The 18,026-nt window shown below is 43.7% G+C and overlaps 2 non-coding genes across 2 annotated transcripts; both read right to left on the bottom strand.

Moving 5' to 3' along the window:
* Positions 1-2,242: 2,242 nt before the first annotated feature.
* Positions 2,243-2,324, bottom strand: trnas-aga (transfer RNA serine (anticodon AGA)). The gene has a single exon. It is a non-coding gene; the product is annotated as a tRNA-Ser (tRNA).
* Positions 2,325-3,760: 1,436 nt separating this feature from the next.
* Positions 3,761-3,833, bottom strand: trnar-ucg (transfer RNA arginine (anticodon UCG)). The gene has a single exon. It is a non-coding gene; the product is annotated as a tRNA-Arg (tRNA).
* Between the last annotated feature and the right edge of the window lie 14,193 nt (positions 3,834-18,026).

Here is an 18,026-nt window from a genome sequence, read left to right on the forward strand (position 1 = left end):
TCTTCTCAGCTCTCTGTTTAGATCTTTCCTGATATCGTTGGAACCCTCGAGCGCTCTAACTGAGTTTTCACATTTTGTCCTAACATATGACTTCTTGTTCTTCTTGACCAGGGATTCCACTTCCTTAGTAAACCACGGCTCACGCGTTCTATATCTTCCTCCCTGCCTGACAGGTACATACTTATCTAGGACACACAGGAGCTTTTCCTTGAATAAGCTCCACATTTTAATGTGCTCACCCCCTGCAGTTGCCTACCCCATTCTACGCTTCCTAAACCTTACCTAATCTTCCTAAATCTTGGGACTTGTGCCTCACAACACACTTCACATTCAACAACCAGACATACGAACAAATCAACGGAACACCCATGGGCTCACCGATCTCGGGACTCATAGCAGAAGCAGAAATGCAAAGGTTAGAGCAGTCTTACCGCAAATTCAACCCAAACACTGGTTCAGATACGTGGATGACACCTTTGTAATCATTAAAAACACGGAAATAGAGAAAACACACAGGATCATCAACTCCACACTCACAGGAATCCGATTCACCAGAGAGGAAGAAAAGGGCAACCAACTCCCATTCCGAGACGTGATGGTACAGAGAACACCTAACGGAGAATTCACCACAAACGTACACAGGAAAGCCACACACACAGACCAAGTCCTGAATTATGAGAGCAACCACCCCAACATACACAAACGAAGTTGCATCAAGACACTATTCAAAAGGGGCACAACACACTGCAGCACACCAGAACTGCAAAAAGAGGAAGAGGAACACCTAATCAAGGTATTCGCCGAAAACGGATATCCTCGCAATTTTTTCAACAGATGCCTAAGGGATAGACCACGGAAAGAGGACATGCCATAACCCAAAGGACTAGCCACACTACCACACATCAAGAACATCTCCGAACTAACAGCCAGACTACTGCGATCACTAGGACTCTTAACAGCACACAAACTAACAGCCACACTCAGACAACAGCTTACCAGAACTAAGGACCCGATACCCAACATGAGCAAAACTAATGTAGTATACAAAATCCCATGCAAGGACTGCACAAAACACTATATAGGACAAACAGGAAGACAGCTAACGATCCGCATCCAGGAACATCAACTAGCCACGAAACGAAGCGACCAACTATGCGTTGTCGCCACACACACAGACGACAAGCAACATGAATTCGAGTGGGACAACACTACTATTATAGGGCAAGCCAAACAAAGAACAGCCAGGGAATTCCCAGAAGCATGGCACTCATCCACAAACTCCATCAACAAACACATCGACTTGGACCCAATATACCAGCCACTGCAGCGGAGAGCTGAAACTGACAACAGGAAGCGGCAAGGACAGGCCACCATAAATGCCGCACGAAACACCACAGAAGCGCTTCACAGGAGGATCCCAAGCACTGAGGATGCCACCTAGACAGGGGACGAAACGTTTCCAACAAAAACTTCCAGCTCGGCGAACAGAAACACATCATTGTCTTGAGTGTTCCAGAGTTTTTCATTGTCCCAGAGTCCAGATGAAGTTTGCATTCCTCACATACGTGAGCGAGAATGATTTCAATGTCTCAGATCATTTCCTGTCCCGAGAACATCAGAGTCAATGTCCCGTCGTCTACTCGGTCCGACAGTTCTCACTTCTTCATTCTCCTCTGATTCCATTTCCCAAAGAGTTTCTCAAGATTTACAAAGCTGGAGCCTAAATTATATGGTTTGCTTCCTAAACATTTTTTCAACTGCCAACTGACAATATTTTCACAGAATCTCTTCACAATCCTCTGGCTTGCACCATGTCCAGGGATGGGAAGTCCCGTTTGGTGGAGAGATTCCCGAAGCTGATGAGTTTCACTTTGGAACAAAGATGGTTAAGTGGCGATTTCCTGCGGTTGTTTGTAATGATGGGAGAGGGAGCGGTGGGGAATGAGCACTTTGACGAGCAGGAGGAAGTGTTGCCACTGACCCGAGGCAGAGAACAGTGGACAGGGATTAAAGGAATCTAATGAAAAGCAGCACTTCTGCTCAGGACGTTCAATAACAGCTGCAGAAACCCGATGTGTCGAGCAGTGTATCTGGAAAGAGAAACAGAGATAATGTTTTAAATATGGAACATTTCTGATGAAGAACTCGAGTTTCCCAAGTCTAATCAAATTATCGGCCTGGTTCACAAAATAGTTTTTCTGAACTTTGAGCGAAAATTGTAGCAGCAGGAAAGCATTCACAACGTAGTCAGCAGGATTCGAACCTACGTGGGGAAACCCCAATGGATTTCTAGTCCATCGCCTTAACCACTCGGCCATGACTACCGACAGCTCAGGTGGGTTGAGCATTGACCAAATCAGCCGTGATCTCATTGAAAGCTACCGTTGACTTGATGAGCGAAATGCTCCCATCTCCTTTCATACCTTTGCTGTCATTTGTAAGGTGCGAGACACCAATGTAAAAGAAGAAAAGCACAAAGGTAGGAAAAGACATTTGCAGGCAAACTGAGTCAAAATTATTTATTGAAAGGAAAATCACACTTGGCAATTTGCCATATCTCTTTGCGAACATGACCAGCAGAAGGAAGCAAGGGAGCTATTGATCTGAGTATTCTCGGACCTGAAGCAAACAAAGGTTAGTGACATATTCATCTCTTTTTCTGGCGAACGAAATGATCTTTCCTGATGGTTACAATGAAAGAGATGGTTCCCAATAAAAGACAGAGATTAATTCGCATGGAGATATATTTCAATGTGACACGATTCATTTTCAGTCCCTAAGTACCCCAGAGATGGAGGAGGTGAGTTACTTTTCTTCACTCTTCAACTCCTCAGCACGAAGGTACAAACATGAAACCGCTAGAGATGGAGTTCTTGAATTGTGAACCAGAGACACTGAAGAAACTAGGCAAAAGTGAGGACTGCAAATGCTGGAAACCTGACTTTAGATCAGACTGATGCTGGAAAAGCACAGCAGGTCAGGCTCCATCCGAGGAGCAGGAGAGTCGACGTTTCTGTTGCTAGTCATGCTCCGCTGCACAAGCAATTTTCGTTTTTGGCTCAGATTTCCAGCACCTGCAGCTATTTGTTTTATGTTAACCTTCATAATGTTTTGGACAAAACCAATGACCTGCCAGCATCGGAAAATCGGCAGAAGTACTGGTACACCGATATGTTTGCTGAACAATACAGCCATTCCATGAGCGGGAATGCGATCCGAGCCACGGTGCTGAGAATACCGAATCCTCACAAGTAAATAACAAGACAAGGCGATAGATACTATCGTATTTGGTGTAAATAAAAAACCCTGTCTGAACATTTTCGTTGCAGATTTTTTTCAAATTGTCTTCGAAGATTTACAAAGTGAGAAAAGGCCATTCCGCCCGTGTGCATTGCGGCTGATCAGAGAGCCATCCATTCGAGTAGCAGTTTCGAACTTTGGCCCAAAGTCTCGTGTGTTGTAATGTTTCAGGTCAAATGTCAATGAGGTTATCCTATTTTCTAACATGGCACAATAATTGGACAGAAGTATAACGAATTGAAACTCTTTTGAGGAACTCATACTCATTTTCACCCACAGAGGGAGACACACCAGAAGATACCGCCAAACTGACGGAGGTGTCCCTTGTGGAGAGCTGGAATTTGAAATGGATAATAGGACAAATGCAAGCTTTCCATGCGGAAGCACAGAGGCGATGTCCCGAGAGAACTTTACAGGAGAGCGTCAACGTATACCACGGTTAAAGCAAAACATTCCCCCTCGAGCCAGGTAGGACTCGAACCTACAATCTTCTAATCCGAAGTCAGACGCGTTATCCATTACGCCACTGACCCAAGAGACAAACCTGCACTTGGCAGAATGTCGATATGTTATGCCATGGACTTTCATGGAATCAGAATTAAAAAGGTGAACAAGCAGCGAAGATAATCACCAACATTGCTTCACTTCGAAGTTTCCAATTTGTGAAGCAGTGCCTTTCACTGGCAAAGGAGAAACATTTGTCCTCAGCTGCCTGCTTCAGGGTCGCCACCTTCTCTGCTGGAATTTTCCATCGTTTTATTTACAGTCACGACGCGATTTCATGATCCATTCCAGTGAAAAAGTGTCATGGTGTCGTCCAAACAAGACCCTGCAGAAACTCAGCGAGAAACCTCTGGTCATTTCGAGCTCTGGATGTGGAATTAGACGAGATGCCTGACACCTTTTATTGGCGCCGCCACTTCACTGAAATTAGCGGCTCAAAACGAGCCGTTGTTTGCATCAGCTTGATTTGTACCTTCCTGCAGTGCATTTGCTAAACAACATCAGGTAGATCCCATCCGGCCCAGCTGACTTATCTATTTTCACACTCTGCAGTATTTCGAATATCTCTTCCTTGTGAACCTCAATCTCTTCTAGTCTAGACGCAAGTATCTCTGTACCTTCCTCCCCAACATTTTCATTTTCTATGGCGAACACTGTCGAAAAATATTTATTTAGTGCTTCCCCTATCTCCTCTGACTCCACACACAACTTCCCAATTATCCTTGATTGTCCCAAATTTAACTCTCGTCATTCTTTTATTCCTGACATACCTATGGAAAGCCTTAGGTTTAACCCTGAACCTATCTGCCAACAACTTCTCACGTCTCCTCCTGGCTCTTCTCAGCTCTCTTTGTAGGTCTCTCCTGATATCGTTGGAACCCTCGAGCGCTCTAACTGAGTTTTCACATTTTGCTTAACATAAGACTTCTTGTTCTTCTTGACCAGGGATTCCACTTCCTTAGTAAACCACGGCTCACGCGTTCTTTTTCTTCCTCCCTGCCTCACAGGTACATACTTATCTAGGACACACAGGAGCTTTTCCTTGAATAAGCTCCACATTTGTAATGTGCTCACCCCCTGCAGTTGCCTACCCCATTCTACGCTTCCTAAATCTTACCTCAATGCAACGTAATTTCCCTTCCATGAGCTGAAACTCTTGCTCCGTGGACTACACCTATCCCTTTCCAACACGAAAGTAAACCTGAGAGAATTGTGATCGCTGTCTCCAAAGTGCTCACCTACTTCCGAATCTAAAACCTGGCCAGGCTCGTTACCCAGTACTAAATCGAAAGTGGCTTCGTCTCTTGAAGGCATGTCTACATACTGTGTCAGGAAGCCCTCCTGCACACACTGGACTAAAACTGACCCTTCTATAGTACTCGTACTGTAGTGTTCCCAGTCAATATTTGGATATTGTCTTGAGTGTTCCAGAGTTTTTCATTGTCCCAGAGTCCAGATGAAGTTTGTATTCCTCACGTACGGGAACGAGAATTCTTTCAATGTCTCAGATCAGTTCCTGTCCCGACAACATCAGAGTCAATGTCGCGTCCTCTACTCGGTCCGATATTTAACGCTTCTTCATTCTCCTCTGATTCAATTTCCCAAAGAGTTTCTCAAGATTTCCAAAGCTGGAGTCTAAATTATATGGTTTGCTTCCTAAACATTTTTCCAACTGCCAACTGACAATATTTTCACAGTATCTCTTCACAATCCTCTGGCTTGCACCATGTCCATGGATAAGAATCCCGTTTGGTGGAGAGATTCCCGAGGTTGGTGAGTTTCACTTTGGAACAAAGATGGTTAAGTGGCGATTTCCTGCGGTTGTTTGTAATGATGGGAGAGGGAGCGGTGGGGAATGAGCAATTTGACGAGCAGGAGGAAGTGTTGCCACTGACCCGAGTCAGAGAACAGAGGACAGGGATTAAAGGAATCTAATGAAAAGCAGCACTTCTGCTCAGGACGTTCAATAACAACAGCAGAAACCCGATGTGTCGAGCAGTGTATCTGGAAAGAGAAATAGAGATAACGCTTTAAATATGGAACATTTCTGATGAAAAACTCGAGCTTCCCAAGTCTAATCAAATTACCGGCCTGGTTTGCACAATAGGTTTTCTGAATTTTGAGCAAAAATTGTTCCAGCAAGAAAGCATTCATAAGGCAGTCAGTAGGATTCGAACCTACGTGGGGAAACCCCAAAGAATTTCTAATCCATCGCCTTAACCACTCGGCCATGACTACAGACAGCTCAGCGGCCCTGAGCATTGACCAAATCAGCCGTGATCTCATTGAAAGCTCTTGCTGACTTGATGAGGGAAATGTTTCCATCTCCTTTCATACCTTTGCTGTCATTTGTAAGGTGCGAGACACCAATGTAAAAAAAAGAAAAGCACAAAGGTAGGAAAAGATATTTGCAGCCAAACTGAGTCAAAATTATTTATTAACAGGAAAATCACACTTGGCAATTTGCTAGACCTCTTTGCGAACATGACCAGCAGAGGTCAGCAAGGGAGCTATTGATCTGAGTATTTTTGGACCTGCAGCAAACAAACGTTCGTGACATATTCATTTCTTTTTGTGGCAAACGAAAGGGTCTTTCCTGATGGTTACAATGAAAGAAATGGTTCCCAATAAAATACAGAGATTAAGTCGCATCTAGATATACTTCAATGTGATACGATTCACATTCAGTCCCTAATTCCCCCAGAGATGGATGGGGTGAGTTACTTTCCTTCACTTCTCAACTCCTCAGCATGGATGTACAGACATGAAACCGCGAGAGATGGAGTTCTTGAATTGGGAACCAGCGACACCGAAGTAACTAGGCAAAAGTGAGCACTGCTGATGCTGGAAACCAGATTTTAGATCAGAGTGATGCTGGAAAAGCACAGCAGATCAGGCAGCATCCGAGGAGCAGGAAAGTCGACGTTTCTGTTGCCAGTCTTGCTGAGTTCCGCAAACAATTTTCGTTTTTGGCTCAGATTTCCAGCCTTCATAATGTTTTGGGGAAAAAACAATGACTTGCTCGCATCGGAAAATCGGCAGAATTACTGGTACACCGATATGTTTGCTGAACAATAAAACCATTCCACGATCTGGGCCACGGTGCTGAGAGCACAGAATCCTCACAAGTAAATAACAAGACAAGGCGATCGATACGATCGTATTTGTTGTAAATAAAACACCCTATCTGAACATTTTCGTTGCAGATTATTTTCTACTTGTCTTCTAAGATTTACAAAGTGGGAAAAGGCCATTCCACCCATTGTGCATTGCGGCTAATCAGAGAGCCATCTATTCTAGTCGCAGTTTCCAACTTTGGCCCAAAGTTTGGTCATGGTGTCATGCAGAAACTCAGCGAGTTCACACAGACATTTTTGTGTGTGCAGAATGATTTGCCACATTTAAGGCAAATTCAATGGCATCCGAATGGGTATATAGACAGGAAGCGTTCGGAGAGATAAGGAACACATTTTGGCAAATATGGTTCAATTAATTTCGGTTATCTGTTCAGCAGGGACCGGTTCGATAGTAGGGTCTTTATCCGTGCTCGGCAACTTTGATGTGCTCCCGCAGCTGACACCAGTTTTAATGGACCATTTGCAAAAAAATGCACTCTGTTTGTTACGCAGTCAGCGCGTTTGCCTATATTTCTGGAGGGTGGATGGGACGAGCTGACCCATCGATGAAGGTCTTTCCGGACTTTTGCTGTCAATGACCATTCGTTTAGCACCTTCCCAACTTTGCTATCAAAGGGTTTGGGTGAAGAATAATACCGCACGGATAATGTTACTCCCCTCAGCTCTCCAACGAATCCAGAAACTGACAGCTCTTCATGTGGAACAGAAGACACACCGAAGCATGCATGCTGCCTTTGCTGCAGTGCAAGCCGATTATGTCATGAACTGCTCAGAGAAACGGCAGCGAGGCAATTCAGGACATACTGGAGAATTAGTGCATTGCCAAGTCACAGGAAGTGCTCAACAAACATAAAACAAAACGGAACAGCAATGAAGTTTACCAATTGCGCTCGTGATGAAATTAGGTCAACAATGCGCTGATGTTTCCATCTGATCGAGAGGACCAATCACCAGCCCCCTTCACCAGGACAGGAATGAAGGAAATGAGAGAAATACAAAAAAAAACATTTCTCATCGCGGTTGCCAACCTTTTCGCCACTGCAACAACAAAAACGACGAGCAGATACAATGCAGAATCTGGTTTCATATCAGCAATGAAATAGTAATATCCATTCACTTTCAGTGAAAACGGTGAACAAAGGAAATTGTCTGAAATATGAATACCCAGTGCAGGCTACTTGGTTCCCCGATTATACTGCTGCACAGACTTTCATATTTAAAGGTACCTTTCAAAAAGAGTGTTTGTGGCTGTCCATATGACAATGGAAATTGTTGCCCTCGCTCTCACTGCCATTATTGATCGTGTTGGGTTTGGCATCCTCACCTTGCATGCGGGAGTTCAGTGTACAATTCTCCGCTGTGAAAAATCGGAGTGCTTTGGAGCAGAAAGATGCGAAGCTCGTGTGCTTCATGGAGATGTTGTTGGAATGTTTTGCGGTGCTGGGAAGTGGGATCCTCACAGTTCTAGGTAACATCCTCAGGGTTGCAGAGCCTGTTGTGAAGCCTACTGTCCTGTGGTGGTTGGAATTGATTTAGTTTCAGTGCCGCTGGGTCCAGTTGTTGGTGTTGCAGATTGGATCCTGATCAATGTGTTTATTGATGGAATACATGGATGGGTGCCCTGCTTCTAGAAAATCTCTGGCTGCCTTCTGATTGCCATGGTCTATTACTGTTGTGCTGCTCTCGAGGATGCTCTCTGTCTGTACGTATAGCTCCTCGGGAAGCTGGCCGTGGCAATTAGTGACGGCCACACAAACTCTTTGCCAAGAATATGTATCCCACAACTGCATTCCCAGATGTCTGGCACACTAAATTGTCAACTAGGATATGCCATAAAGCAATTGAAACACCATGCTTCCCTTCAATAAAATAAATTTCTGGAAACTGTTCGCCAGACTCCTCTGAACACACGGATTTAGGACAGCACATAAACCAAAACCTCGCTGAGGGAAAGCTCACCAGAAAACAATATCCAATGCCCATCTTGTGCAGGATAAATGTGGTTGTCAAGATTCCACGTAGGGACTGCACGAAACACTATATCGGAGAAACAGTCGGACAACTAGCGAGCTGCAATCATGAACTTCAGCCAGCCCGTATACGCCACGGGCAGATGTTCTTGTAGTTGTATGTAGGGCATTGAGTGTTTCTGATTCAGGGGCTTGGACCGTCTGTAGCACTGGTTTATTCCTTGTGTTGTAACTACTGTGAGAACATATGTAAAACTCGATTGCTCATTGAGATGTACATCCAAAATATTAGCCGAGTGAAGGAATTTGGTGTTTTTCTGGTGCTGTTCCTGTCATGCCCTATGGAACTGGACTTATTGTGTGCTTCCTGACGGTTCGGTGCATGCTTCCGTGATCGTATTTTGGGCAGAAACCTGCGTTTTAGCTTCAATAGCGTGCGTTTGCAAATCTGGTACACCTCCCTGTATTTTGTTATCTCTTATTGTGTGCAATTGCAACACGGCAAATTATTAATTTACATTGGAAGGTGACAAACGAAGGCGTGTGAAATGCCAAGGTATTAGTGACATTTATCACTTGGTTGCATATTACTTTGATTCAGGAGATAAGGATGTAAAACGTGTTTGTGGAGAAATGAGGACCAGTGAGGAAAGAAGTCATCCGCAGGTGCAGTTTACAAGTGCACTCGCAGTCACCACTACGTACAAGAAAAAAATACTACATGTGAGTGATAAAAGATGGCAATAGTTTCGGGTGATCTTAGTTTCCCATCTCCCACTCACGGTTCAATGGTAAATAAAAAAGTTTGGATGACAATAATCAGTAAATCATATCTGTCCCAGAGAACAACGCGAGCCATATTTTGGTCATCGATTAGTTTACAGCTGACTTAGTATCTGTCTTTTCTTGGAAACCATCTCCTTTGTTGTGACCATCAGGAAAGATATTACTTTTGACATAAAGAAAATGAATATTATGTCACTAATCTTTGTTTGTTTCATGCCCAAGTACAATCAGACGACCTTGATCAACTCTGTTCGTCATGCTTGCAAAGAAATCTGGAAACATGCCAAGTGTGATTTTTCGCTCAATAACTAATTTTGATTCAGTTTGATTGAAACCACCTCTCCCTAAAGTTGTGCTTTTCTTCTTTTAAAATGGTGTCCGGTATCTTCCAAATGCCGGCAAAGATATGAGAGCAGATGGAAGCAATTTAGCCGATCAAGTCTGCGTCAACATTCAATGAGATCATGGCTGATTTGGTTAATTCTCAACCCCCGTTTTTATCCTCATTTCCGTGATGCTCCATGTCTGTCTATCACAGCCTTGAATACACCTCGCCTTCACAGCCCTCTGTTCTTAGGAAACCCACGGATTTGCTACCCTCTGAAAGAGTGAATATCCTCCTTATCATTTTCTTAAATGTTTGATCCCTTCAGCTGTGAGAACGTACTCTCGTCCCAATTTCTCGGGGGTGTACATCAGAGCAGAATAAGTCCCTGAAGGTAGGTCTGCACTCTCCAGTGCCGCTCCGTGTATTTGAAACATTTTCAGATTTTGACCTCTGATTAAAAATAGTAGAGCTAATTTGCACATCAGATTTGCCAGTGGTGAATTTTTTCATGAAGACTTCAATGAGAGTAATTCTACTGGCAGTGAATAGGGCTAGACAAATTAGATTACTTCCAGTGGGGAAACAGGCCCTTCGGGCCAACAAGTCCACACCGCCGCGCCGAAGCACAACCCACCCATACCCCTACATGTACCCCTTACTTAACACTACGGGCAATTTAGCATGGCCAATTCGCCTGACCTGACCTGCATATCTTTGGACTGTGGGAGGAAACCGGAGCACGCGGAGGAAACACACACAGACACGGGGAGAGCGTGCAAACTCCACACAGTCAGTCGCCTGAGGCTGCAATTGAACACGGGTCTCTGGCGCTGTCAGCCAGCAGTGTTAACCACTGTGCCACCGTGCCGCCCTAATGCAAGGACATTTTTCTTTCGCGATCCAGTGCTGTGTTTATTCATCTCTCTGCGCATGAAAATGGATCCTACCCATCCACTTTATCTCTCATCAATATGTGTGCAATTCAAATTGATGCGGCCATGACGACACGCGCGCAATGCTGTCTTAGTATGTCTTATGTAATGGAAAGTTCCAACCTGAAACACCAGTATTCGCTGTCAGACTCTCGCTGTCAGATATCTAATCCATCACGTGTATCACGCGGCCATGACTACACGCGTGCAATGCTGCCTTAGTATGTCTTGTGCAACGGAAAGTTCCAACCTGAAACACCAGGATTTGGCTTTTCCTGGTACCCCAGTATTCGCTGTCAGACTCTCTTGCTTTCGAAAGGAGGAGGATGCTGGGGTGCCAAGAAAAGCCAAATCCTGGTGTTTCAGGTTGGAACTTTCCATTACATAAGATATATATGAAGACAGCATTGCACCGTGTAGTCATGGCCGCGTGATACAGGTGATGGATTAGAAATCCATTGGGGCTTCCCTCCGCAGGTTCGAATTCTGCTGGTTCAGTTTTCAGTGATGTCATGCTGGATGAGTTTTCACTCACAGTTCAGAAATCTCGTCTCAACAAACAAGACCAGTCAGTTGATTAGACTTAGCAAACTCAAGTTATTAATCAAAAATGCAACACACTTAAAACATTATCTCCGTTTCTCTTTTCACAGTTACTGCCAGACCCATCGAGATTTTGCAGTATTCTTTGAATGTACTGTGCAGAAGTGCTGCTTTTGAATAGATTCCTTTTACCACTGTCCTCCATTGACTAACTCTGGTGAGTCGCAACACTTCCCCCCGCTCGTCGAAGAGCCAATCCCCACCACTCATTTTCCCATCATTATAAATAGCCGCAGGAAATTGCTGACAAACCATCTTTACTCCTAAGCGAAGCTCACCAACATCGCGAATCCCTCCACAAAACGGGTCTTCTCATCCCTGGACATGGTGAAATACAGACGATTGTGAACAGAATTTGGGAAAATATTGTCACTTGTCAGGTGAAAAAATGTTAAAAAGGCAAAACACGTCACCCAGTCTCCAGCTTTGTGAATCTTCAGAAACTCTTAGGGAAAAGCACTCAGAGGAGAATGAAGAAGGGTGAACTGTCAGACTGATCGGAAACAGTCAGGGCAACTTCCCATTCTTTAAGTGGACGGGACATTGATTCTGATGTTCTCAGGACAAGAACTGATTGGAGATATTGAAGTAATTCTCGGTCTTGTGTATGAGGAATACAAACCCTATATGGACACTGGGACAAAGAAAATACTGATTTCACACAAGATACTGAGAGGTTCGAAGATAGATGTTCCCGATTGGAGCAGAGCTGGTTCCCAGTGACATGGGTGTGTCTGTCGTGGATGGGATCAGACTGTTCCCATGTCGCTATTATGAATGTCCCAGTCTTTATTTCGGAAAAGTAAAACTGATAGAGGACAGTTGTCGTTCTGGGAATGGCAGCCTGAAGTGGGAGGTCAATCACAGACTGCTTTCGAGGATCGTCCAAGATGTTAGGTTGGAAGTATCAGCTCATTCGACTGTGAACTGAAATGTTACTGGTTCAATAGCGCCAGGGCGACAGTGATTGATGTTCTTACTGCATCTGTTTTCTGTGCAGCACCGTTTCGTGTTTCTAATGGGGTCGGGAAAATGTTTTCCAAACAGAAACATTTGGTATGACGAACGATAAAAAAAAAGTTTCTGCATTGCTTTAATGGTTAATGTAAAGAACTGAGGATTCTGGGAATCTGAAGCAAAAACAGAAACTGCTGTCGAAACTAACCAGTTTGGCAGTGCCTGTGGGAGATTACCGAGTTCTGATGAAGTTTTGAAATATTTGTCTCTGATTCTCTCTGAATAGACGCTGTAAGATCTGCTGAGATTGTCCTGGTATTTCTGTTCGTGGTTTTCACTGAATGCCTATTCCATTTATAAGGATTATACAGCCAAACCCAACACAAACCAAAATTAAGAAATAACACCTCAGCATCTCACTCCACCGCAAGCCCAAGGATAACTGCACGATACTGCACTTCTCCAGCTTCCACCCTAAATATATTAAAGAAGCCATACCGTCAGGACAAGCGCTTCACCTGCATAGGAACCGCTTAGATTAGGAATAATGCGACAGACACCTAAAGATTTTGAAGGATATCCTCATGATAATGGGGTACATGTTGAACTGATTGATCGCCAGTTCCGGTGTGCCACAGTGAAAATCTGCTGTGAACTAGTCAGAAGACAGACAGAGAATGCGACTAATAGAGTATCTTTCATCGTCAGTACTTTCCTGGAGTTCAGCACGTTCTTCACAGGATTCAGCATGTCACCGATGATGATGATCATCTCACTAAGAACATCCCCATGACTTCAATTCTCACCTTCAAACACGCAGCAAAATTATAACATACGACAGTTTACAGTAAACTACTCAGCCTTCACATAGCATTAACCACAACACCACAGCACCATGCCTTCGCAACCTTTGCAAAACATGGACACTACCATCACCCGTTGGTACACTACCCACCACGTACACGACAGGTACTCATGTGACTCAGGCAATGTTGTTTGTCACATATGCAGCAGGCAATGATACCACAAGATGCCACAAGATACCCAGTAATGGTATATTGGCGAGACCATGCAGATGGTGTGCCAATGGATGAATAGTAACGGCATAACAATTGCCAGACCGGATTATTCACATCCAGTCGGGGAAGAGTTCAGCAATCAAGGACATTTGGTTTTCAATCTTCGACTAAATGTGGGCCAAGGCGGCTTTCGAGGTACACAACAACGCAAAATCGCCAAACAGAATTGGATCGCCAACTGCCTTCGTTGGGGTGATGGCATCAACCATGATATTCGGTTAATGTCACACCACATGTGACCCACCACACTGTTCTGTATCTGTGAAATCTTCCTTATTATTCTGTTTTCACACCATCACCGTGACAAGTTGTTATTGTGTCTCTACCTTAATCACTTTGTTCAATATTGGCTAACTGATAATTGGGTCAAACTCGCGGCATGCGACTCTAGCCAAATAAAAATCAGAAGAACTGGGAATGCTGTAAACCAGGAGCAAGGGCAAGGGTTACTGGGCGGGGTGGGGGAACGGGACTGGGGCATCGTGGCGAAGGAGGCAGGTGTTTCGCTGGTCTGGGGACATCTGTGGAGGAAGATGAGAGTTAATGTTTCGGAACTGGTGACCCTTCCTCTGGTGTTTTTGCTGTGGAGTGGTTTTCCAGTTGCTTCTGTTTCTGTTCCATGTCATTCCAGTGCCTTGACCTGTCTCCAGTACGACTTTATTTTAACGGTTTGTAATTATCTCTCTGCCTCACTTTGTTGGATCATCGGTCATCCATTCTGTTGGCACGCAGTTATTGACACATTACTCACACTGTGTGACACTCTTGTTCACTTGCAGAGACTAAGTCTTTTACACTCCGCACCCACAATTTGCCTGATATTTTGATCTGTCTGCCCTTGATCTCTCTTCCCTTAAATTCAGTGTTCTGTGTTATTCCATCCCACTTCACCTAACGAAAGTGCTCTGGTCCGAAATCTTGTTATTTCAAATAAACATGTGCATCTATAACCTGGTGTGATTTCTGAATTGGTCCATCACAGTCCAAAACCGCAACCTCCACAGCAGGTACACGGAAATACCACCACACGCACTGTCCCCTCTACACTATGTTCAAGCTCATTTACTCCTGTTGCCTCATGTAATTCTGAACTTGTTGTTGTTCGTGATGAAATCTTAAGGTTCAAGCGGTTCTTTTGCAATGTATGTACTTTGGAATGTGGTTCAATGTCAAAGAAAAACATACTTCAAGGGACGATATATGCTTCAAAGCTTTGTCTGAGTTGTTTAAATGTCATTTATCCTGAACCCAGTGAGCTGACGGAAGAATAAACATGCTTTGCACTTCTACCACACGGTGCCAGGGACCCAGTTCAATTCCAGCCTGAGGCGACTGTCTGTATGGTGCTTGTACTCCCCCCATGTGTGCGTGAGTTTTCCTCCCACATTATGAAAGCTGTGTAGTTTCGGTAGATTGCCAAATGTAAAAATACCCAACTTTTCCAGGTATGTGAACGTCAGGTTATTTCGCTGTGAGAAAATGGAAGAGGATCGATTAGGAAGTGGTTTTTGTTGGGATAATCTTCACTGCTTTGGTGTGGATTTGATAGACTGAACGGCCGACTTCCACACAATTGGGATTTTACGAAAATTATTGCGATCGTGCGATTTTCCAGACAGTCCGAAAGATAAATAATGTTTCCAGGTGTCGTTTTGAATGTCTGCAAACGATATTCCAATTCTCACACAGGAACTACACCTCGAAGTCTGCACTTACGCAATTTAAAGTTTTGCATTCAGTGTTCACGCTTCGGAAATCACAGCTTTTTACCATTAAGATAAAATCTTGTGTTTCTTATTCTATATCATAAACAGTTGAATTAGTCTCATTTATCTACATTTAATGCATGTATTTCAAACTGATTGGAATGGTAACTTCTCAGATTCAGGTTCATTTTGATCGTGGATAGGTAGATGACAACCACCCTTCCCATCATCCCAAGTGGATTTGGAAGGCATCGATCACCATCGATGAGCCGTGCTGCTCCCTGGGAGAGAGTGAAGCGCGGTGATGGCCTGTTCGGTGACATCATACATGTATTTGTCTCCAGTTAGTTTCTATGGAGTCGGACTGACAATGAGGGGAGGTTCGAAGGCAAGAGCTGATTCTGGGAGAGGAAGCCTCTTGAAGAGGTTTTGGCAGTATCTGAGAGACTTTACAACCTTCAAACAGGCAAAGCCATTGAATAAAATCTCGGGAGATGCCATCTAACAGGAGAATGGTGTAACCAAAAATATAGAACATAGCCTAAATGAAGATAAATACCGCAGTCTTAGCAGGACGAATGGTAAGAAGAACATATTTGATTGAGGACTTCCTGCTACAGCCTTTAAGTAGCGCAGCTTAGTCAGCTGCTCATAAATGATGATAAAACATCTATCCTCTAACTGATCACCTTCAGCCACGTGCTGGAGTATGTCTAGTCTACTTATGTCTATCATTTGCTGCAAAATGGCTATGGAGACGTGTATGTCTTTGATATCGGTCTATTCGGAAGAATGGCTCCACTAAGGTTTGAAGTTAGCTTTCGTGATTCGTTGGTTAGCACTGCTGCCTTACAGCATGAAGGACCTGGATTCGATTCCAGCCTCAGGCGACCGTTTAGAGTTCGCATATTCTCCCTGTGTCTGCATGGGTTTCTTCGGGTTGCTCCAGTTTCCTACTACAGTCCAAAGATATGCAGGTTAGATAAATTGGATATGCTAAATTGTACCTCGTTCTCCAGAATGTGTTGGTCAGGAGCAGTGCAAAGTAATAGGGAAGGGAAATTGCTGTGGGTGGAATACTCCTCAGAGGTTGCGTGTGAACTTGTTGGGCCTAATGACCTGTTTCCACACTGAAGGGATGGTATGATTCTATTTCATAACGTCGATACTTTAACAGCGTAAGGCATGGTACAACTCAGCAGCTTGCTAGTAAAATGGCGAATGATGGATTCACGCTGATTATCTGTGGCAAAGTTAACTGGCAAGTGTTCATCTGAATTGGAATTGACGACTGTGCAAATTTACTTGAAACCGAATCATGGCTGGAAAATACCTCCAGTGAAAATGCATCACCAAATTCAACATTTCTATTCATGGCAAGTTGCTGTCTCAGCCTATCTCAAATATCTGATTACATGAATCTGCTGCAAGAACACAGGGGTTCATATTTCCAAACTGCTCCTCTCAACTCTGTAGCTTAAGCGTTACATTTTTGTGAAGGTTTTCTCACCTCCCAGTAAGTGTTGGCCTTCTAACAATTGAGTTTGACAAAGTTTATTTGAAGAGTTCATTAAACTATTTGGATATTTTGAAGTGGGGGAGGAGAGCAACCCTCTGATCCACTGGGACAGTGAAGGACTGACTGAAGGAATACCTGTCCAATTGTGATGTTTAGTAGCTTGGAAGGGAACATACAGATAATGATTTTCCCATTCTTTAACTTCCTTTGTCTTTAGGACGATAGTAGCACAAGAGTTGGAGTGTGCTGTCAAATGGAAATTGTTGATGAATCAAAAAGCTGCTACAATGGTGAATGGACTGAAATTATACATAAAATGCCAATCGAACTGACTTAATTGCCATGGAATGGAACGTTCTGAAGAAACTCAGCCGACCTGGTAGCAACTGTGAAAAGTGTCAGAGAAGTAATGTTTCTTGTCCTACATGTCCTCTTCAGTGCTGTTCTGAAGAAGAGTCATTTTGGCCTCAAAAAGTTAACTGTATTTCTCTCCAAGTATGCTGTTAGACTTGCTGAACTTCTCCAGCACTTTCTAGTTTCATTTCAGTTAAATGTCCGCAGCATTATTTTTTTGTACGAATGTTTCATAATGGCGCTGTCCAAAATCTTGAGGTATGTTGTCGATATATTTGTTCAGTCAATGGGGGAGTATTCCATCACACACTTGACGTGATCCTTCTCAGTATTAGAGAAGCGATTGGAGTCAGAAATCCCATGACTGATGGCAGTTTTCTTGTAGCAAGATTATTTATGTAGGGAGGACAGTTCATTTTGGGATTAATAGTAACTCCCAGATTGTTGATCGTTGAAGACTAGGTAATGGCAACACCATTGAATTTCCAGAGGTATTGATTAGATTATCTTAATCAGGATGTGTGAAATTAATTTCACTTGTCTGCCCAGGCCTTCACATTGCCAGAATTCTGCTGCATTGTGAAATGGAATGCTTCAGGAGTTGAGGAGTTAAGAATGCGGCTGAACTCTGGACATTTATTAACGAACAGAACCATAAATAATTCCTGAAGTGAGGTCCTGAGGTTTAGATAACTGACCTGCAACAACCAATCCAGTTTCTGTGCGTCTGGAGTCACATGTATCTTGGAGCAAATAAGAATAGCAGCTTTACTTCCCTAAGGGGTAGAGGCGAATCGGAAGGGATTTTCCATGGTAAGTTGTAATGGGTTAAAGGCATTAGACATAGAATT

Source organism: Chiloscyllium plagiosum, unplaced genomic scaffold, assembly GCF_037043375.1.
Source record: "Chiloscyllium plagiosum isolate Xiang-an unplaced genomic scaffold, Cpla_swu_hap1 HiC_scaffold_45, whole genome shotgun sequence".
Taxonomy (NCBI): Eukaryota; Metazoa; Chordata; class Chondrichthyes; order Orectolobiformes; family Hemiscylliidae; genus Chiloscyllium; species Chiloscyllium plagiosum.